This window comes from Manacus vitellinus, unplaced genomic scaffold, assembly GCF_001715985.3.
Source record: "Manacus vitellinus isolate BGI_N305 unplaced genomic scaffold, ASM171598v3 scaffold_43_pilon, whole genome shotgun sequence".
NCBI lineage: Eukaryota > Metazoa > Chordata > Aves > Passeriformes > Pipridae > Manacus > Manacus vitellinus.
Window position 1 is genome coordinate 2,352,111 of NW_021940560.1, and position 1,311 is coordinate 2,353,421.

Sequence of the window (1,311 nt, forward strand, 5' to 3'; positions counted from 1 at the left end):
AACACAGCCCCAAATATAGATCTGAGTGTCTCCCAGACTTTCCAAGTGCCAAGCGTGAACCTGGAAAGAACCAGGGAGAAGGATTCCCTGAGACAGAGAAAATCACTGTCCAAAGCTCCACTTTGATGCTCCTGCAGTTATTGCATTTATTGAATATACTGGTATTTAGTAAAGTGGAGCAGAAACAAACCCCAAAATCCAGGAATCCCTTCCTGGTAAAAGGAGGAGCAGTTTGGAACAGCACCTTTAAAAAGCTTTCCCAACACAGGATCAACGTGGAGGCTCCCAAAGTTTACAAAGGGGGCTTTGCCTTAAAAAACACCTTCCAGAAAGAGGGGGAAAAGCCAGCAAATTGCTAATCTTCCACATTCCAGGCTCGAGAACAACAAGACAACACCGTGGCATCACCAGGCTGTCCCAACACATCTCCCCTGAAACCTGATCCAAGCTGCTTCCCCAGAAAGATTCCGAGGGAACAACGGATCCCCCCCTCCTGCCCCCGAGCCCCTAAAAGACAAAAGCAAGTTCTGTTCTAAAAAAAAAAAAAAAACCAGCTCGCTACAGATTCCTGACTACTTTGTTTCTTTAATCAATGATCTCATTTGTTCACTTTTTCGCAGTGTTTTCCTCCAAAAATAGCAGATACTAAAAAAAATAAAATAAAATAAAAAACAATTTCTTCCTCTTATCAGGTGGTTGGATGAGAGAGGATCCAGCAGATTTTATATTTATTTTTTTTTGTGCTTTTCTTCTACATAGAGATGAAATAAATAAAATTTCCCTCCTTAAATTGACAGCATGCTTATATATATATATTAAAAAAAAAAACCACTAAAGAGATGCATAAAGCTTCACTGCCTCAGTCTTAAAAGTCCAAAATTGAATTAAATTAAATAGATTAGGGGGGCAAACACAGTCAAAATATGAGGCCAGTGCCAGCTGCTTATTGTTTTCAATGCTACAGCTTCAGATCTACCCCAAAACATGACATTTGTACTCATTCTAGGGGGGCCAATCACATATAGAATATGTATGCATATATATATAGTGTATATATATATATATATAGCATATATATTGCATCTATATATATATAGCATATATATAGATGAGAATACATATATATATATACACATATATAGCATATATGTAGATGAGAATACATATATATATACACATATATATCATATATATACATGAGAATACATATATATACACATATATATCATATATATACATGAGAACATATATATACACATATATATACATGAGAATACATATATATATACATATATATTATATATATAAGAA